Source organism: Giraffa tippelskirchi, chromosome 1 (assembly GCF_054371585.1).
Source record: "Giraffa tippelskirchi isolate mGirTip1 chromosome 1, T2T-mGirTip1v1.2.pri, whole genome shotgun sequence".
Lineage (NCBI taxonomy): Eukaryota > Metazoa > Chordata > Mammalia > Artiodactyla > Giraffidae > Giraffa > Giraffa tippelskirchi.
This window is the reverse complement of record NC_137275.1, coordinates 162666384-162686928: the sequence shown is the minus strand read 5'-3', so window position 1 is coordinate 162686928 and position 20545 is coordinate 162666384. Positions and strand designations below refer to the sequence as shown.

The 20545-nt window shown below is 38.3% G+C and overlaps 1 protein-coding gene and 1 long non-coding RNA gene across 30 annotated transcripts in view; one reads left to right on the top strand and one right to left on the bottom strand.

Annotated features, from left to right (window-relative positions):
- Positions 1-20545, top strand: part of KANK1 (KN motif and ankyrin repeat domains 1) — a 243906-nt gene that overhangs the window by 107256 nt on the left and 116105 nt on the right. The gene's annotated exons all lie outside the window — the stretch shown is intronic.
- On the bottom strand, positions 7647-20293 carry LOC145511278 (uncharacterized). The gene is made up of 3 exons (XR_014057738.1): positions 20079-20293; positions 8340-8454; positions 7647-7837 (listed from the first exon to the last, which is right to left on the bottom strand). It is a non-coding gene; the product is annotated as an uncharacterized LOC145511278 (long non-coding RNA).

Below are 20545 nucleotides of genomic sequence, written 5' to 3'. Positions count from 1 at the left end.
TTGTGTGTATACACACAAAGTCTTGTGTGTAATATAGGCTACAAGGATGTATTGTACAACATGGGGACTAGAACCAATATTTTGTAATAACTAAATTAGAGTGTAACCTTTAAAACTTATATGAAAATTAGAAAATAAAAAAAAAAGTAAATGCACAGTCCTACCATTATTAAATCTCTACTGTTAATATTCTTCCAGAGGTTTTTCCATGTGTATATGCTTATATAAAAATTTTAAATACAAATATGCAACCTTGGAAACTTCTCTCCATATCAGTATAGTTTCTGCATAATTATTAAAGGTAGATAAAGAGTCTGGTTTAGGAATGTATGTACTTAAAATATAGCCCTCTAGACACATGTCAATGCATATCCTCCTAACTGTAATTTGAGGCTACTCTTAATTATTCTTAATATAAAGTCAAGAGGTTTTTGTTCTATATTACTTGAAAAACAACCAATTTACAATCCACTGACAGTATATAAGTGTTTTCTTTTCCTGGATTCTTCTTGACATTAGATCATAGAATTAAAAAAATCTTTTCCAGTTGTATGCACAAGTGAACATTTATCATATGTTTATAAGCCACTTGTATTTCTTCTTTTGTGAATATTCCATTCATGTTCCTTGCCCGTTTCTCCAAAGAGATTTTTTTCTTTTTGTGTTACTAATTCGCACATCTTTTTATTGTAAACTATCTTTAATTGTAAAAAATATTATAGATCTCTATCTCCTTTGCCTCTGAATTTTGTAGTTTTTTTTAAAAAAACAAGTAAGTATTTAATTTTATGTGGTTTGAATCTTTTTTCTATGGTTCCACATAGACTAATTATGAAGCAAGAAGGCCTTGGTATTGTTCCCTCAAAGTCTGTTCTTCACATAGCAGAGTGATGTCTTTTAAGTGTGAACACATCTTGACACACCCCTGCTTAAGCCAGTCGTGGCGTTCTCCTAACCATGGCCTGCAAGATCTGGCATGATCCAGCTTTGCTTGCTCTCTGACCTCACCTCTGTCACTCATACTTAAACACCATGTTCCCACCACATTGCCTTTCTTTCAATTCATGGAACACATCAACCTCTTTCCTGCTCCCAGGATTCTGCAGGTGCTGTTCCTTTGCGTGGAACGTGTGCTTGTACACATGCGTGTACTCATGCACCTTCCTTATGGCTGACTCTTTCTCTAGAGAGCCAGTTTCAAGATGAAGAGCTCCAGAGCATGCTGCCTGGGTTCACCTGCCTTCCCTGTTCACTAGCTCTGCATCCTTGGGCAAGCTGCTTCTCCTTGTCCTCACCTGTAACATGGGAGTCATCACTGTAACAGTACCTAACTCGCCTTGTTGAAGAGGATTAAGTGGGTTAATTCACGCACAGCTCTTAGAAAACTACCTTGTTCATAGAGTGAACATGAGTGGGTTATTGTTTAGTCGCTAGGTCATGTCTGACTCTTTGCAACCCTGTGGGACTGTAGCCCACTAGGCTTCTTTGTCCATGGGATTTTCCAGGCAAGAATACTGGAGTGAGTTGTCATTTCTTTCTCCAGGGCATCTCCCCAACCCAAGAACTGAACCTGTGTCTCTTGCATTGGCAGGCGGATTCTTTACCACTGAACCACCTGGGAAGTCCAAAGCTCAGCCTTGCCTGAACAAGAATATGAGTGGTTAGCTGTTGTCATAGTCCTCAGGCTTCAGGCTTCACCTTAAATTTCACCTGAGACAGAATGCTTTCCTATTCAGTACTGGTCTTTCCCTCTAGTATTCTCAATGTCGTAATTCTGCAGGATTTTCCCCTTTGAGTATGCATCAATATGCAATTATTTTTAATTATTTTCTTTTTCCTATTCCCCTCTCTAGCCTGTGACTCCCATCAGGGCAGGAGTTGCGTCTGTGTGATCTACTGGGTCTCTAATGCTAATTAGCACATAGTGTTTGTAGAATGACTGAACGAATAGCAACATCTCTAACTACAAGATTGCATAGAAATCTACCTGTATTTTCTTATTGTAGTTTTTTATGGCTCTGTTTCACATTTTAAAATATTTCACCTGTATGAAACTCTTTGAAGTATGACTTGAGATATGAATGAAAATTAATTTTTTCCCTAAAGAGTAGCCAATTGCACTTTTTGTAATTCTTTTAAAGAGAGGTCCAACCCAAACTGCAGTCCTTAGGGACTCCAATGTTGTTTTTTGTTTCTTTTCTTTGTTTTTTTTCTCCTTGGGTAGTCCTTTTGCAAAAAGTAAATACAGAAACTATTCATTGACTTAAGCCAAATTCCTCCTGAGTATGCTGGCCCACCATCAGGAGGGATGCTCCTGGGGTCACCTACCATAGCCTAGTTTCCAAGAGGAAGGAAGACATAATGTTGCCAATTTAGGGACTTGTTCTATTTGCTCAATATCTAACATTATGAATATGGTTATCTGAGGAGGCTTTACGAATAGCATAAGAAGGAAGAGAAGTGAAAAGCGAGGGAGAAAGGGAAAGATATATCCAGTTAAATACAGAGTTTCAAAGAATAGCTAGAAGAGACAAGAATGCCTTCTTCAATGAGCCGTGTTTGATAATAGAGGAAAACAAAAGGGGAAAGACTTGAGTTCTCTTCAGGAAAATTGGAAACATCAAGGGAGCATTCCGCCCAAAGATGGACACAATAAAGGATAAAAATGGAAGAGACCTAGTAGATGCTGTGGAGAAGGCAATGGCACCCCACTCCGGTACTCTTGCCTGGAAAATCCCATCAACAGAGGAGCCTGGCGGGCTGCAGTCCATGGGGTCACTGAGTCGGACACGACTGAGCGACTCCACTTTCACTTTTCACTTTAATGCCCTGGAGAAGGAAATGGCAACCCACTCCAGCACTCTTGCCTGGAGAATCCCAGGGATGGGGGAGCCTGGTGGGCTGCCGTCTATGGGGTTGCACAGAGTCGGACACGACTGATGCGACTTAGCAGCAGCAGCAGTAGATGCTGGGGAGATCAAGGAGAGATGGAAAGAATACATGGAAGAACTGTATCAAGATCTTAATGAACCAGATTACTGTGATGGTGTGGTTAGTCACCCAGAGCCAGACATTCTGGAGTGAGAAGTCAAGAGGGCTTTAAGAAGCACTGCTGTTAATAAAGCTAGTGGATGCAATGAAATTCCAGCAGAACTATTCACATCCCTAAAGGAGGATGCCATCAAGGTTTTGCGTTCATTATGTCAGCAAATCTGGAAGTCCCAGCAGTGGTCACAGGACTATAAAAGGTCAATCCTCATCCCAGTCCTCAAGAAGGGTAGTGCCAAAGAATGTGCTAACCATCGGACAATTGCACTCATCTCCCATGCTAGTAAGGTCATGTTTAAAATCTTGCATGCTAGGCTTCAGCATTATGTGAACCAAGAACTTCCAGATGTCCAAGCTGGGTTTAGAAAAGGAAGAGGAACTAGAGATCAAAATGTCAACATTCACTGGATTATAGAAGAAGCAAGGGAATTTCAGAAAAACATCTGTCTTTGTTTCATCAACTATGCTAAAGCCTTTGTCTGTGTAGATCATGACAAACGGTGGAAAGCTCTTAGAGAGATGGGAATACCAGACCATCTTACCTGTCTCCTGAGAAACCTGTATGTGGGTCAAGAAGCAACAGTTAGAGAACCCTGTATAGCACAACTGACTGGTTCAAGATCGAGAAAGGAGTACAACAGGGCTGTCTGCCATCACCCTGTTTATTTAACCTATATGCTGAGCACATCATGAGAAATGCCAGGCTGGATGAGTTACAAGCTGGAATCAAGATAGGTGGGAGAAACATCAACAACCTCAGATGTGTAGTTGATACCACTCTAATGGTAGAAAGTGAAGAGGAACTAAAGAGCCTCTTGATGAGGGTGAAGGAGGAGAGTGAAAGAGCTAACTTAAGACTAAATATTAAAAAAACTAAGATCATGGCATCTGGCCCCATTACTGCATGGCAAATAGAAGGGGAAAATGTGAAAGTAGTGACAGATTTCCTCTTTTGGGGCTCCAAAATCACTGCAGATGTAGACTGCAGCCATGAAATCAGAAGATGATTGCTTCTTGGCAGGAAAGCTATGACAAACCTAGACAGTGTGTTGAAAAGCAGAGACATTACTCTGCTGACAAAGGTCGGTATAGTCAAGGCTATGGTCTTTCCAGTGGTCAAGTACAGTTGTGAGAGCTGGACCATAAAGAAGACAGAATGCCAAATAATTGATGCCTTCGAGTTGTGGTGCTGGAGAAAACTCCTTAAAGTCCCTTGGAGAGCAAGAAGATTAAACTAGTGAATCTTAAGGAAAATCAATCTTGAATACTTGTTGGAAGGACTGATGCTGCAGCTGAAACTCCAGTATTTTGTTCATCTGATGTGAACAGGCGACTCATTGGAAAAGTCCCTGATGCTGGGAAAGATTGAAGGCAGAAGGAGAAGAGGGCATCAGAGGGTAAGATGGCTGGATGGCATCACCAATGCAATGGACATGAACTTGGTCAAACTCTGGGAGATGGTGAGCGACAGGGAGGCCTGGCATGCTGCAGTCCTTGTGGTAGTAAAGAGTCAGACACGACTGGGTGACTAAACAACAACAACCTTATGAAACTTGAATTTTTTTTTGACAATTTTGACAACCTTGAAATTTTGACAGTCATATTTTAGATATTATGTCTACCTTAAAAAAAACCCAACAACTATTGAAACCTGGAAACTTCAATTTTCCAATGACTAAATTACTTTTTGTTAACTGCCTCTTGCACTTAAATGAGGGACAAAAATGCTTTGGTAGAACATGTATTTTGATTTTTCGTTTCAAAAGATTAGTCACCATTTCTTTTCTATTTTTAGTCACCATTCTTTTCCATATTTTAGCTTTTAAAATCAATTACAAAAATAATACATATCCATTGGCATATATTCAAACCATAAAGCATTTATACAGAAAGAAAAATGACTCTTGCCTCCCAGCTTCTGATCTCACACCTTAATATAACCACTGCTGAGTTTATTGTATACCTTTTCTGACTTTTTTTATGCTTACTAAATATATTAGATGTTTATACACACACACATACACCACTCATATACTTGCATGCTTTTTCTGACAAGAGTGTTAAACCCACTTTCTTCTACACATCAGTGGGCTTTAAAAACACTCGAACCCTTTGTGTTCTGGCTGGCAGCATCCTAGAGAAGTTACTAGTTGATATTTTCTCAAGGCTTTAAACACCAAGGCTTACTTAATTTGTGGGGGTCACTGGATATAATCTTCCAGAGGGTAGGGACTAGGGCACATTCAAGAATGTGGTGTGATCTGATAACGATACCCATCTCACTACAGAGGAAGGAATGGAGACTTACAGGGAAGCCAGTAGAGTAGGAAAGGAAAAAATTCTTCCGAGTTCACGAGGATGAACATTCAACTGTTGCACTGGGTTATACAACAAGTAGTTTGATTTCCAGGGAAATGGGATGGCAGATGGCATGCTCTCAGGTTTCAGTTTTTCACAACTTTGTCTCTCTTCATTCTCTTCTGCTCCCCCCCCCCTTTTTGGTCCATGAGAATAGAAAATAAATTTGAGGTGGAGTAGAGTGGAGAGCAAATTGACTCACTGGGCTATGCCCTTCACACTGGCATTTGAAAGCATGCAGTTGGCTGCCCCAGGTTCTGATCTATGGCACTGCAGTCCAGAGAACTGTAAGGGTTTCTGTAAGTGATGGGGGCTCTGGACTTATGCAGAATTGCACTTGTCGGGGTTTTTCCACAGTGCCAGCCTTATTACACTAGAGAGGCAAGTTTCATTGCTTAAGGGGACAATTTACGGCAATGGGCTTATCTCCTTGTTTTAGCTCTTTATGTTTTTCTGCCTCTTAATAAAATGTGAAGTCACAAAGCAATTAAATAGTGGTGTAGTTTTCTGGCAGGAGGTGGAGAATGGCTAACCAGGGGAAAAGGCTAACATGATTGACAGAGGCTGACTGTAAGATTTACATTGAGAATAACTCGTTCTTCAAAACTTTCTTCATTTTCTTGTGGGAATTATGGGGTAAATCATACACCAGGAGGATGGATGATTAAAAATGTAGGAGTTATGATTTCTTTTTGACTTTGTAAGTCTCTAAATCCTCCACCTTAACAGAGAGTTCTCATTTCAGGAATGCTTGATAAAATGATGGGAACCAGTCCTGCCAAGGATTGAAGAGAAGCAGAAACACTTTAAAATCTTATATTGTTAATAAGCTTGAGATTTTTTATATTTTGTAGAATATCTTGAGGTCTAATGAGCTGAAGTAGAGAAATAACTCAAATCTACAAGTGTAGATTTTTTGAATATTCGAATATATTGAACGGGGTAATAACTGTTAGTTTCCAAAATTTTAGAAATTTGTTGTTGTTCAGTTGCTCAGTCATGTTTGACTCTTTGCGACTCCGTGGACTGCAGCACACCAGGCTTCCCTGTCCTTCAGTGTCTCCCAGAGTTTGCTCAAACTCATGTCCGTTGAGTCACAGATGCCATCCAACCATCTTGTCCTCTGTTGTCCCCTTCTCCTGCCCTCAATCTTTCTAAGCATCAGGGTCTTTTCCAGTGAATCGGCTCCTTGCATCAGGTGGCCAAAGTACTGGAGCTTCAGTTTCAGAATCAGTCCTTCCAATGAATATTCAGGACTGATTTTCTTTAGGATTGACTGATTTGGTCTCCTTGCAGTCCAAGGGACTCTTAGGAGTCTTCTCTAACACCACAGTTTGAAAGCATCAATTCTTTGGCACTCAGTCTTCTTTATGGTCCAACTCTCACATCCATGCATGACTACTAGAAAAACCATAGTTTTGACTATACGGACCTACAAGGAGATCAAACCAGTCAATCCTAAAGGAAATCTGTCCTGAATATTCTTTGGAAGGGCTGATGGTGAAGCTGAAACTCCAATACTTTGGCCACCTGATGCAAAGAACTGATTCATTAGAAAAGACCCTGATGCTGGGAAAGATTGAAGGCAGGAAAAGGGGACGATAGAGGATGAGATGGTTGAACAGCATCATCGACTCGATGGATATGAGCTTGAGTCAGCTCTGGGAGTTGGTGATGTACAGGGAAGCCTGGTGTGCTGCAGTCCATGGGGTCACAAAGAGTTGGACACGACAGAGCAATTAAAATGAGCTGAACTGAACTGATATGGACCTTTGTCAGCAAAGTAATGTCTCTGCATTTTAGTACCCTCTCTAGGTTTGTCATAGATTTTCTTTCAAGGAGCAAGCAGTCATCATCTTCGGTGATTTTGGAGCCCAAGAAAATAAAGTCTGTCACTGTTTCCATTGTTTCCCCATCTATTTGCCACGAAGTGATGGAACCAGATGCCATGATCTTAGTTTTCTGAATGTTGAGTTTTAAGCCAACTTTTTCACTCTCCTCTGTCATCTTCATCAAGAGGCTCTTTAGTTCCTCTCCATTTTCTGCCATAAGGGTGGTGCCATCTGCATATCTGAGGTTATTGATATTTCTCCCAGCAATCTTTAGTAATATTTAATAATGACAGTTAAAATGTGGAAAATTTTGAGAAAACTGAAGTACAAGTCTGGAGAGTTAATATTCCCTGTCATTTTTATTCCAGCCTCCTCTAACATATTAAAAATATCTTTTAATTTAGCCACTTTGTATTGATGATAATTTGTTTATTCCAAATTAAGAGAATTGACAAAGATATAAAAGTTCTCATATCACTCTTTCTTGTTACAGGAACAGTTTGATTTTAAGAAATTATGAGAAGCTGCCTTCTTGTATCCTAATGATCACATGAAATGGCCAAAGCAAATAGCTTAAAGTAAAATTCAGTTGTTGATACCTGTTAAAAAGGATTAACTAAGAGTTAATTAATGTGACCCAAAAAACAAGTAACTAAAAGGACAGTACTTTTTCTGGTGTGAATGCACTCTGAAGGGGATTTCCCACCACAAAAAGAAGAACCAGAGAGTCAACTGCAAAGCGATCCTACTGCTGTTTAGGGTGTTTTTCCAAATAGATTACTAGTGAGAATATTTGTACTGAAAGAATAGGAGAAATGCTGATTTCTAGAACTTGGTAAAATGATAGCAAGGAGCTTTTCTACCAAATCAGTTATCTCTTTTCCAGGTTCATCCCCAGTGTCCTGTGTCTGAGCTGTGGTTCAGTTTCGTCACCTGTAAAGGAGGGTGGTACTTCCTTAGAAGTTCATTGTTGTAGATTGGAGAGAAGAGAGACTGAAGGCAGCCAGGGCCGTCTGTCCTCTCAGCCCTTACCCTAACCTGAACTAGGCTGTGTCTCAGGCAAGGGATCATTTTGCTGCCCGGGGGACAGTGCTTACTTACAGTCCCTGGTTTTCAGCATGTTTTCTTCTCCCTGGTGACAGTCCTTTATCTCGAGTGTTCCACAGAGAGGCATCTGCGTGCTGAAAATGCCCATCCACATTGGTATCAGTCTTACCTATTCCAGGGTAAAGTAACTCAGTGGCAATTGGTGTTTTGATCTTACCTGTACATTATTTCTAAAGTTGTATTTATTGTTAATGAGATGAAACTCACATAACACCAACAACAAAAAAAGGAACCATTTAAAAATGAACAATTCAGTGGCATTTATCACATTCAGAGTGTTATGCAGCAGCCGTCTCTCTCTAGTTCCAAAGCATTCTATTACCTCAAAAGAAAACCCTAGATGTATTAAGCAATAACTCCCTGTTCCCTCCTGCCACTGCTCCTGGCAGCCCCTTCTGTGCTGTCTCTGTTACATCATGATTCTGGATATATCATGTAAATGTTATACATTATGTGACCTTATGTGTCTGGCTTTTTTCACTTAGTGTGTTTTTGAGGTTCATCCAGGTTGTAGCATATGTCAGCCATTTTATGACTGAATAATATATTCTACTGTATGGATATGCCACAATTTGTTTATCCACTCACCATTGATGGACATTTGAGTTTTTCTGCCGTTTCATTGTTGTGAGTAACACTGCTGTGAACATGGATGCATAAGTATTTGAGTCCCTGTTTTCAGTTTTGGGCGTATATACCTAGAGGTAGAATTGCTCGGTTGTATAGTAATTCTGTGTAACTTTTTTGAAAAACTGCCAAACTGTTTTCTGTAACAGCTGAACCATTTATATTCCCACCAGCAATGCTTAAAGTTGCTATTTCTCTCCATCCTTTCCAACACTTATTTTTCCTTTATTAAAAAAAAATTATAACCATTTTTAAGATGAAGTGCTATTTCATTATGGTTTTGATTTATATTTCCCTAATAACTAATGATGTTGATCATCTTTTCATGTGCTTATTGGCCATTTGTATATCTTCTTTGGAGGAGTGTTTATTCAAGTCCTTTGCCCATTTAAAGCTGCGTTGTTTTTATTGCTGAGTCACAAGAGTTCTTTTACATTCTGGGTATTAGACCCTTTCCATATATATAGTTTGCAAGTATTTTCTCCCATTCTTTAGGTTGTCTTTTCACTTTTTAAAAAAAAATCTATTTTGTATTGGGATATAACCTGTTAACAAACAATGTTGTGATAGTTTCAGGTGAACAGTAAAGGGACTCAGCCATACATATACATGTATCCATTCTCCCCCAAACTCACTTCCCATCCAGGCTGCCACATAAAATTAAACAGAGTTCCATGTGCTATACAATTGGTTCTTATTGATTATCCATTTTAAATATGGCAGTGTTCACCTATCCATCCCAAACTCCCTAACTGTCCCTTCCCATGAGTCTCTTTCTGTTTTGTGAGTTCATTTATATCATTTCTTTTTAGATTCCACATGTAAGGAACACATATAGTTTTTCTCCTCTCTCTCACTTACTTCACTCAGTACGGCAATCTCTAGGTCCACCCATGTTGCTGCAAATGGCATTATAACATTATTTTTAATGGCCAAGTAATATTCCATTGTACATATGTACCACATCTTCTGTGTCTATTCATCTGTCAACAGACATCTAGGTTGCTTCCATGTCTTGGCTGTTGTAAACGGTTCTGCAGTGAACATTGGGGTGCATGTAGCCTTTTGGATCATGTTTTTCTCCAGATATGTGCCCAGGAGTGTCTTGATAATGTCCTTTGCACAAAAGTTTTGTTTTTTTATTTTGAAGGAGTTCAAGGATCTTTCTTTATTTTTCCTTTGTTGGACATGCTTTTGGGGTCACATCTAAGAATCCATTGCTTCCTAATCCAAAGTCAGAAAGATTCACCTTTTTATTTTCTTCTAAGGATTTTATGCTTTTATCTGTTATATTTAGTACATTAATCCATTTTGAGTTAATTTTTCATACTGTGTGAGGTAGAGGGTCCAACTGGATTCTTTTGTATATGGATATCTGATTGTCTCAGCATATTTATTGAAGAGTTTGTCTTTCTACATTGAAGAATCTTTGCACCCTCTTGAAAAACCAGTTGGCATGTGTGTAAGAGTTTGTTTCTGCACTCTTAGTTCTGCTCCATTGATTTATATACCTAATCTTATGCCAATACTACACTGTTTGATTACTGTAGCTTTGTAGTAAGTTGAAATTGGGAAATGTGAGTCCTCCAACTTTATTTTTCTTCTTCAGTACCATTTTAGCTATTCAGGACCCCCTTGTATTTCCATATGAATTTAAGAATCAGCTTTACCATTTCTGGAGAAAAGGCTGTTGGAATTTTGATAGGAATTGTGTTGAATCTATAGATGATATGGGGTAGTGTTGTCGTCTTAGTGGTGTTAAGTCTTCTAATTCATGAACATAGGATGTCTTTCTTTTTATCTGGGTCTTCCTTATTTTCTTTCAGCAGTGTTTTGTAGTTTTCAGTGTGTAAGTCTTTTGTCTCCATTAAATTTATTCTTAAGTATTTTATTCTTTGGATACAATCATAAATTGTTTTCTTATTTTTTTCTATTAGATTGTTTGTCTTAATGTATAGAAACACAACTGCTTATACATTATTTTTACTTTTTTAAAAGTTAAAGTTAAAAGAATGATTTCCACTGGTTATTTAAAAATTAATTAAGAACCCCTCTGTCTCTACAGATATTTTCCTAGAGTGATTCTTCTAAAGTTTGATATACATCCTTTCATATATTATATATATACACTTATGCACTTTTTTGTAGACTCATAGTTTGTCTACATTTTAACTTATTTTTACTTAATATAGATAATGAATACATTCTTTGTCAGTACATCTAGATTGACCTTATTCTTCTTAAATGCTGCAGTGTACCTTTTTGTACTATTTTGTTTAAAAGTTACATTTTAATGAGCATTTAGCGTGTTTTCAGTTTTTTCTGTTTTAAACATTGCAAAAATTAACAATGTTTACCTTCATCAGTGTATAGTTGTATGAGTGTATCTTTAAGGTAAATTCCTGTAAATAAAATTACTTAGGCAAAAAAAGTGCATATATCTTTTCATGGACAGTAAGTGATCTTGTTTTTGTTTTTAAGTGCCTATCTACTATGGGCATAGATGCTATTTAATGTTATCTAAGAGCACCACAGGAGAAGGCAATGGCACCCCACTCCAGTACTCTTGCCTGGAAAATCCCATGGACGGAGGAGCCTGGTAGGCTACAGTCCATGGGGTGGCTAGGAGTTGGACACCACTGAGCGACTTCACTTTCACTTTTCCCTTTCATGCACTGGAGTAGGAAATGGCAACCCACTCCAGTATTCTTGCCTGGAGAATCCCAGGGACTGCAGAGCCTGTCGGGCTGCCGTCTATGGGGTCGCACAGAGTCGGACACGGCTGAAGTGACTTAGCAGTAGCAGCAGCAGGAGCACCACAATGAGTAATTAAATGTTTTCAGGAAAGAAGAGGAAAGAGTGTGACTAACCCATATAATATACTAATATATGTAGTGATCTAAGTAGAATGTAAGTAATAAAATCCTTTTCAGTTTGTTTGTGAGATTTGTGAACAAGGTGTTTTAAAATTCACTGTCAGTCCAGTTTACTATTGTCAGGTGAGGAAGCAGCTAGTAGCACATAGACACCTCTTGAGCTTTTCTCTCTCTTGCCTTTTGTATACCCCACCCCACTACTAACATATCTTTCTTTAACCCCCCTCCCCTACCCATTGCTGGCAGTCACTCTTAAATAGCTTTGAATTTTATGCCAAAAGGTCTTTTGCCTGGTTGACAGATTCTGTGAAAACCTAGTATTTTCTTGTTTGACCATCCAAGAAGGACCAGTTTAGGAATTTGCTAGTATGTTCTAAAGTTAAAGACTTTGTTTTGTTTTGTTCTGGACTAACAGAAAAGCTTAGCTAAACTGCAGAAAGCAGACCATATTCAGTTTGGGGGAAGGTTACTGTGATATTCTTTCACACTGAGTCTTAACTCACACCTTTCTATGCTTGTCTATGGTTAACTAGATAAAGCAGAGGAATATACTTTATTCTTTCATAAAAGAATATACTTTCATAAAAGAATATGCTCAAAGTAAAGAAAACCAAATGGAAGTGAGAAGTAAGGATACAACAGTTGCTTTCCTCATCCATATATTTTGTTTAAAACTTTTTTATTTTGAAATAATTGTTTTATTCTCCAATTTTAGACTTAAAGAAAAGTTGCAAAAGATAATACAGAGTTCATATATACCCTTCAGCCAGATTCCCCTAATGTTAACATCTTACATAACCATAGTGTTCTTATCAGTTATCAGGAAATTCTCAGTTGATAAAATACTTTTAGCTCAACTACAAACCTTGTTAGCATTACATACAGTTTTCTATCCATGTCCTTTTTCTGTTCCAGGATCCAAACTGCATTTAATTTTTCTGTCTCTAGATTTCTATACTTTGTTCCTCAGCCTTTCCTTGTCTTTCATGATCTTGCTACTAATACTTTTGAGCAGTACTGGTCAGTTATTTTGTTTAGTGACTCTGAATTTGAGCTTTTCTGATGTTTACTTTGAGGCTATGTATGCTTTGGGGGGAAGAATACAGCAAAAGTGATGTTGTGGTTTTTAGTGAGTGGTTACATAGTATCAGTTTGTGGATTTTTGACTCTCCGTTTTCAGTCCATTCCGTATTTTAAAGTAATCAGAATAATTTTTGGTCCTCTGTATTTTTGTTATTATATCTAAACTCTTTTGGCTAGCAGTTTCTATAAAAACAAAGCATAATTCAAGGCATATTTCATGTGTGATGATTGAGATTAATAGTTGCAAATCTATTTGTCTACAGTGATAATGATCTTCCTAAGCATTTTACTCTATTTCAAAATTCATTCTTGGGTTTTACTACTGTTTCTTATGTATAGAGAAACTATTTCTTGTTCCTTTTTCAACAAGAATCAGGTTTATATCAGAATTTTAAAAGACAACTTTTTCAGGTACATTTTCCTCTTGGCTTTGGCATTTTGTAAGAAATTTTCATATTGTTCCCACTTCCAGTACACTTTAATTTGGGAGTACGATTAGGTATAATATGGTATAATCCTTAGCGGGTAAATAAAACCTGGTGTTGTAATGTTTTGAAAATATACCTGGCTATCTCTTGACATTTAAATGTATAAATTATTTTTGCAGCCGTAAGTGAGCTTGAAGTAACTTTGATGACTAATCGTTGTATGGTCAGTCAGCCAAAAGAATTTACAAAGAATAGCTTGGGTGTCTTGCATCTAATTTAAAGGTTAGTAGTTTGAGACTTGTTCCTGGTGCCTGTAACTAGTCATGTGGAGACACACCACATGAACACTTAGTAGTTACTTTTTCTTAATAGTTCCTACATCAATCATCATTATCTTTTCCTCTCCCTCATCTAGAACAGAGAAATATTTTACTACTGTATTAGTATTAATGTGTTCTATTTTAATTAAAAAGAGCAAATGCACTTGTTTAAATTTTTCTCTTTTAGAATTCCCAAAATTGTTTTAAACTTATCATACTTGATTTTGTTTTACATTAAGTCATGATTGAGGAAGCAGGTAGAGTGTCAATGGCCCTATATTTCAGCAAAAAAACCTTCTCATCCTATAGAATCTTGACTTTGGGGTACAATTGATAGATATGTTTAAGGTTAAAGTTAGAGGTAATATTCAAAGCATCAAACAAGTATTGTTCTGATTATTTGGGTTCTTTATTCCACTTCTTTCCTGGAGACATGATAAATAATGATGATGAAGCTAAAATAATCATTTATTAAATAGGCATCATATACCAGACATTGTGTTGGGGAGTTTGCAAATATCATCTCATTTTATCCTAATAGAAACCTCCTAATTTTTTAGAAATGGAACTCAGTGCTTGGCAGGTTAAATGTCTTATCCAGGATTGCACAGTTAACCAGAGAATGGTCTGAATTTTGTCTGAGTTCACTGTTCATTCCACATAGTATATACTGTGGCTATCTTCATATCAGTAAAGATGAGAATGCCTCTATGGTTGCCTTTCCTTCAAAGTATTTTTATATTCTAAAATACTTCAAAGTATTTTTAAAATGATTTTTTAATATTAGGCGTTTTTTCCTTTGGGCTTAGCTATTGTCAGGACTTTGGTTCCTAGATATAAAATACTAGATATGAGGCAAGTTATATTGCTCCCAGATGATACAATCATACTTTTTCTTGAACCTTAACATAACTTTTCTCTTAGACTTTCTTTCTTTCCTGTGAGTAGACACCTGCTTCAGGCTGGAAGAGCATTGTATTTAATGGCAGAGAAAATGAAGCACTAAACATGACAGTGTGTAGACTATAAATATGAGTCAGTTGTGACTGCCTTGACCTTTGGTATGAATGCCCGAGGCTTCACCTCACACACTCATTAATGTTGTACAGTTTGTATTCAGGAAGCCTGGAAGAATGATGCAATTGGGAACATACCTTGGATAAGTAAAAAGCCCTAACTTCAGCCCCATGTACGGTTACCCTTCCTAAATTGCTAAGGTGTGAGTATCTGATGATGCTGAGCTCATGATGAGATACTCTTTTGGAAGAAGATGGTCTTGAGAAAAGGAGGAGGATGGATTTTCATCTGGCATATCATTAAAAACCTGCCTTACAGATTCTGGACAAGTAGGGTTGTAGATGTTGGGCTTAAGATATTAAAGGGTTTTGCTGTGATGGATGGGTTGGGATGTGAAGGAGCTATCCAACTTATATAGGATAGCATAAACACAGCAATCACAAGTAAACACTAAAAGATTCTATTTGGCTATTGGGTTTGTATATAAAACAATCATGTGACTTTCATGTGAGTGATACTTTCACTAGGAAATGGAAATTGTTAGAGCATTTTGTGTTTACTATATGTGCATCTGAGGCAGACAGTAGAACCACCCACTCACAACTAATCTTTCAGAGAAAGTTCTTGTCATTGTACTAACAAACTATTGAAGACATTACCATGTTGGAAAGAAGAAATTAATCCATTTTTTATCAGAGATGGGAAGTATCTTATTACTGCCTTGTATTTTAAGTGACACCCAAGGAAGTGATTTAGAAAATGAAATGTAGGGAATAGATTGTTAAAATCAAATATGTGCCATTTGCAGACTCTTAAAACTTGGGAAGAATGACGTAAGTAGAACACATTGAGGTCTGACTCCTTAAAGTCAAATCCTTGACATGAAACATCTTTTGTCATTAGCATGTCCTTGTTTTAGAATATTTGGACTCATGATCCAATGCAGTGAGAAGTTCAGGTGTGCATGGAAGGAGAGTGAGCCCTTCTGTCCATGCTGCATGCAGTCCCTGGGAGGGGAAGGCCCAGATAATGGGCAGTGATAGAATGACAGAAACCCTCCCCTACCCTCTTTTGGTTCTCATCCTTTTTTCTTTGGTTTTTTTTTGGTCTCCATGGCTTGCCCTAACACTCATACTGACTGAATCCCTTGCATTTAACATACCCAAGGGTACAGAGGTCATCTTTGAGTTAGCTTTTTGTATGACTTGGTTTGATGGTTTCAGATAGGGTGTATTTCAAAGCTATTGAATAGCAAGTAAAGCTTCTCTAAGTCTGTTGAGAATTTGGACTTGAAGCAGTGTTAAAGCACTTAAGAAGATTCTTAGCCATTGGTCACTGGGGATGCTTTTGATAATTTCTAAGGTAGTAAGACCACCCTGCTGCTGCTGCTGCTAAGTCGCTTCAGTCGTGAACGACTCTGTGCGACCCCATAGACGGCAACCCACCAGGCTCCGTCGTCCCTGGGATTCTCCAGACAAGAACACTGGAGTGGGTTGCCATTTCCTTCTCCAATGCATGAAAGTGAAAAGTGAAAGTAAAGTCAATCAGTCATGTCCGACTCTTAGCGACCCATGGACTGCAGCCTACCAGGCTCCCCTGTCCATGGGATTTTCCAGGCAAGAATACTGGAGTGGGTTGCCAAAGACCACCCTGGCTACATATTAAATGCAGAAGAATTTAAGATGAGTGTCATGTGATATATTATGAATGTAAACAAAAAATAACATGAATTAATGTCAAGTTTATTTAACTTAAAATTGCCTGGTAAATGTGTGCCCAGAAATTTTAAAAACTGGACCATCGTTCATATTCTGTTTGTGCATTTTTTCCACATAGCATTATTTTATGTACATGTTTTCGTAAATGGACAGAAGTCATATTTTAGGAACATAATATGCTGTTGTGTTATGTGCCATGGTTTTTGCTAAGCTGTCCCCCTGATGTTGAATATTTAGTCTGTTTCTTGTTTTTCTCTATTATACATATTAAGAACTGTAAAGGGCCATTGTTACTATGGTAGTTGTTGAGCATCTGTTGGATATGCTCATATACATGCATGACATCAGATGCTGTGGTGGATAATACAAAGACGAATACAGCGAAGAACACTGTAGGAGACTAGAGGAATGAAGGATGCTTTCTGTCTAGTTTGATTGAGGAAACCTTCATGGAAGAGTGGCATTTGCTTTGAGGCCTTAAAGATTGAGTGGGAAATGGCAACCCACTCCAGTATTCTTGCCTGCAAAATCCCATGGACATGTGAGCCTGGCAGGCTAGTCCATTGGGTCGCACAAGAGTCAGACCCGACTTAGCGGCTAAACAACAACCTGAAGAATGAGTAGCAGTGAGAATGGCAAACATGGGAAAACTGAACTCTGTGCAGTGAAGTCAGCAATTTCACAGTACTGTGGTTGGAACACATCGGGTCCATCTGCTGAAGAGTCTAAAATACATTTCACTACAAAATATCTTGCTCTAAGGATGTGTTTTAAATATATTTTGTAAAGAGTATGTACTATAAGTTTATGGTTAAATGTTTTCAAAGAGATGCTGCATATAGAAAGTATGAGATTAAAACTTGAACTCCTCCTATTTGTTAATCACTTTTTAATCTTCCCTATCAGTGATTCTATAGGGCAATCTTATGAGGGAAATAATATCCGATTTCCAAGTGAGAAAGGGAGGCATTTAAGTATGTCATTTTGCATAATATACAGGAGGTTACCAACAACATGTGTATAAGCAAACTCGAACTCATTCAAGCATGGAGCAAGGATTTTTAGGTAGTTATTATTTGCTAGATGGGTCAGTGCTGGAGTAAAGAAATAGAAGACTCCATCCCCCAAACAAACTAATGGATTAATCGAAGAAAGAACAACAAAAAAAAAGACAGCAGTAAAGACAAACTCAACAATATGTTAAGCCCTTTGAAGTTATGCATAGAGCACTGTGAAGGCACTAGAAAGGGGCATTTATCGTGGGAGAGGTGGGGAAATCAGGACAGGCTTCCTAGAGGAGGAAATATCTATACTGAGCTTTAAGGAGTGAGAGGAAAACAAAGAAACCCTCCTATGGGAGGCAAGGTGATCAGCCTGGACAAAGGGATAAAGAAGTGAAAGAACATAAACACTAGGAAATATATACATACTTATATTTATGTAAATATATAGTATACACAGGCGTGCACACACACACATCCCTTCTCTGCAGCTGGAAAGGTGAGGAGATTAAAAAAAAATGAATAGCTGTGGATGACATGCTATAAGAATATTATAAGTTTGAAGAAAAAAAAAAAAGGCAGGATCATCTTCACTCTGGAAGTGAATGGGCTGGTCCAGGCTCACAATGGTTGAGCATAGCTATAGGGCAAAGAAGGGGCTAGGGAAGGAGGCCTCCCAGGGGGCCCCCCTCTCCCTGAAGATGGTTAGTAGCTTTTTAAAAACAAAATTATTGGAGGTATAGTTGATTTACAATGTTGTGTTTCAGTTGTGTAGCAAAGTGAATCAGTTATACATATACATATAGCTACTCTTTTCTAGGTTTTTTTTCCCCATATAGGCCATTACAGAATATTGAGTAGAGTTCCCTGTGCTATACAGTAGGTCCTTATTAGTTAGTTGTTTTATATATCGTAGTGTGTGTGTGTGTGTCAATCCCAGTCTCTCAATTTATCTGTCTTCCTCATTGTCACCTGGTAACCATAGGTTTGTTTTCTGGAATCTAAAAAGAAGGGAGTACAGATGAGCTTATTTACACAATAGAAGTAGAATCACAGATGTAGAAAACAAACACAGATTTTTAAATGTTTTATCCTTAGGGAAAACTTTAGGGGTGGGAGTTAAATTCCAGTTTATGAGTTTTTCAAGGATCATTCTTAGACTGGTCATCAGTAAATGATACCCTCTTTCACCTTCCTTAATCCTTTTGCGTGCTGTTGGGTCATTCAGGATGGCACTAAGGTTAAATTTGGCAAATCTTAATCCACTTGAAAACAGATGGTTAAGACTGCTAAACACATGTTCAGTTGCTGCCTCTCCTGTGAACTTGTTGGTTCTTGTGCAGATTCCTACTTCCACCCAGTTCCAGGATCAGCTGCACATACCTGCCTCACCCCAATCCAGAAGGGCCAGCCTTACTTTCTTCACCCAACCCAGAAGTAGAGTTCTAGAAATGTTTGCTTCCAGGGCTGTAAAGATGTCTGTAACTTCTCCCTTTCCTTGTTCTCTTAGCTTCCTGTGCTTGGAGGGAAGCACTTGATAAGGTGGCAAGGACTTTTAGGCAAAGAAAAAAACACTGGAATAGATGTGGTATTGAAATTAGGCTGATTGCTGGGAAGCACCATAGCAACCTTCTTTCATATTTCTGCTATCCTTACTTAGTTGTGCATAGTATACATCCTTTGTTTTCCTTTTGAAAATTTCCCTGTGTATTTGTGTATCTGTGTGATGTATCTAATACCGTGGAATCTTTGAAGTAAAGAGTATAAAACTTTCAGAGTTACAACATAAATGACTCATTTGATGTGTTTCACATTATATGTCAATAAATAGGTCAACTATCCTTTATTGGTATTTGTGTATTCTCTTAAAGACCTAAAAGAAATATTTTGGCTTTTAAAAAATCTCTGTTGAACAATGCTATATTCAGTTCAGTTCAGTTCAGTCACTCAGTCGTGTCCGACTCTTTGCGACCCCATGAATCGCAGCACGCCAGGCCTCCCTGTCCATCACCAACTCCCGGAGTCTACCCAAACCCATGTTCATCGAGTCGGTGATGCCATCCAACCATCTCATCCTCTGTCGTCCCCTTCTCCTCCCGCCCCCAATCCTACCCAGCATTAGGGTCTTTTCCAATGAGTCAACCCTTTGCGTGAGGTGGCCAAATGCTATATTAGCAATGTTATACTAGAAAAAGGTCATTGTCTTAGAGCATCTGAGATGAAGATCGTTAACTTGAGGGTATTTGGATGTGCAAACTGTGAGTTGATGATCACAAGGGTAGGCTGTATCTGCAATCTCTACCTCAGAGTAGTACAGTCATTACCCAGGCTGGGCTGATTTGGTCAGTCTGTCCTTATTCAAACCAAGGGGATAAACAGACTGGACACATTGTTCACAAGATGTTGTCAGTTTTTAGGGTGTGACCGTTGAAACACACCTGAGAAGCTACCTAGATGAAACCAACTCATAAAGTTACTTAAGAGCCTCCACCCCAGTTGATGGTCCAGATTGTCTCCAAGGGAGGTGAGCTGAGCCAGTATTAAGTCTGTGAGTGGGAGACGGCAGTGGTGATAATGCATAATGGATGCATTCATACCCATCGTTTCGATACAGCGTTTTCTTGGATGGAAGCATGGGAAGCAACACACGAGCACGTACTCACACTTCTTGGTAGGGGTCTGGGTCACCACTGGCCTGCTGCTGTCCCTTCTTGTCCATCTGCCCACTGGGACTTGAGCTTCTGAAAGATCACTGAAAATCCTTATGTTCTGAGAATCTGAAGGGGAGAAAATTTGACCCCTAAGGCTTTGGAAAGTCAGTTGAAACAATAAAAATGTTTTTAAAAGACTGTCCACACCTAATAGTTGGCTTTGACTAGAAAAAATTTACATGTTATTAAACTGATCATTATGACGTTTTTGTGATGCCATTGAAGTATTTTAATTTAGAAAGAACTTTGGTAGGTTTATGACATATTTTAAATGGATTTGTTTGTAAATTCTAAGAATTCCGTAAACTTCTAATCCCTACCGCAAGTCCATTTGAAATAGACTCTGTAGACCTTGATCCTGCTACTATATTTTATCTTTTAAGTCATTGGGACTTCTTCAGTGAACTTAAGCAAAATTT